This window comes from Artibeus jamaicensis, unplaced genomic scaffold (assembly GCF_021234435.1).
Source record: "Artibeus jamaicensis isolate MK-2021 breed Jamaican fruit bat unplaced genomic scaffold, CSHL_Jam_final scaffold_916, whole genome shotgun sequence".
Taxonomy (NCBI): Eukaryota; Metazoa; Chordata; class Mammalia; order Chiroptera; family Phyllostomidae; genus Artibeus; species Artibeus jamaicensis.
Window position 1 is genome coordinate 22,620,631 of NW_026522059.1, and position 1,531 is coordinate 22,622,161.

A 1,531-nucleotide genomic window follows, 5' to 3' on the forward strand; every position below is an offset into this window, starting at 1 on the left:
CAGGTGCCTGCTGTCTCTTCTGTATCTCACACAGCCTTCCATACTCTACCTCCTGAGAAAACCACTGCTGTTCTCAACATTCCCACACTTACCACTCATCTCTTCTCTCCTTCTCGGGTCCTTGCACTCTGCAGCTCCCCCAGACCAGCCCTGTGCCAAGAAAAGAGGGGTAAAGCACGGAGCAGACACTATCACCCCTACTCCTACAGCCATGCTGGTTCCTGATAACCCAGTTAACCCCCCAGGGGTCTGGATCCTAAGGCAACATGGCTTCCCCCATGTGGAGAGCAAGTGGCTGCCCCATTAAGCCCAAGCTAAGACCTGGCAATGCTCAGCAACACCACCACAGCTACAAGAAAGGGAAGCTATCAGACACCTGAACATTGCAGTGGCATTTTGAAGGTGTTACTGTCTAAGAAGCATGCTGCCTGTGCCTGGCCTTTCTATAGTCCAGTGGATACATCTGCCCCTGGTCTGCATGATTACCACCACATAATCCAGCACCCTATGAACATCAGCACCATCAAGAGGAATATTGAGATTGTGAATCTCAGGAAGCCTAGAAGTTTGCTGGTGGTGTGCAGCTTATGTTCTCCAACTACTACTACAGTACAGTCCCTAGACCATGATGTTGTGGCCACCACAAGACAGCTACAGGATGTACCTGAGTTCCATTATGCCATGATACCAGGTGAGCCACTGGAACCAGGGCAACTACCAGTCTCCATTGCCTGGCCTGATAGCTCAGCCTAATCATCTTCAGAGTCCTCTAGTGATGAAAGAGCTCATCTCCTGGCTGAACTACAGGAACAGCTTGGGGCTGGACATGAGCAACTGGCTACCCTGTCCCAAGGCCCAATATCCACACCCAAGCAGAATAGAGAAAAAAAAAAAGAGAGAAAAAGAGGAAACAGAAGGCAAGAAGCACACAGGCTGAGCTGAGGTAGACGAAGATACAGGGGTCCTCACGCATCCCACCTCTCTCAGCACAAGAAGTCCAAGAAACCAAGTGGCAGTGGGGTGGCAGTGGTGCTGTACTAGGTCCCCCTGGCTTTGGACCTTCTGAAGGAAGTGAAAGCAAATGGCCCACAAAGTTCACAAGGATGTCTCCACCAGCCCTGCCTACAGGCCAGGATTGAGAGGAGCTGGGAGAAAGTAGGCTCATGAGTCAAGATGAGAAGTGGCACTTGAGCCTGGGCATCACCAAATCACCTGGGGAGAAGCTATGCTGATTTGTGCACATAATCCAAGCCTCTTTACATGACTCTAACCTAGTGAGAATTGAGATCAATTTTGAAACCCTCAAGCCTCCCATGGATAGAAAGCTTGAGCACTATGGGTCCTTTCCTGCCTTTGAAAGAAAGCTCAGATGCCCTACACCATTAAAAACCCGTGGGAAAGGTGAAGGAGGAACTGGCTTTGCAAAGAAGCAGAAACTGGTCAAGCAGTTACAAGATATTACTGGGCAGCTCAACTCCACCAAAAAGCCTATCAAGAAAGTGAGTGAGCAAACCCAGTTGTCCTCTGCTCA

At 49.9% G+C, this 1,531-nt stretch overlaps 1 pseudogene; it reads left to right on the forward strand.

Moving 5' to 3' along the window:
* The first annotated feature begins 327 nt into the window (after positions 1-327).
* LOC128626727 (bromodomain-containing protein 2-like) lies at positions 328-942 on the forward strand (annotated as a pseudogene).
* The last annotated feature ends 589 nt before the right edge of the window (positions 943-1,531 follow it).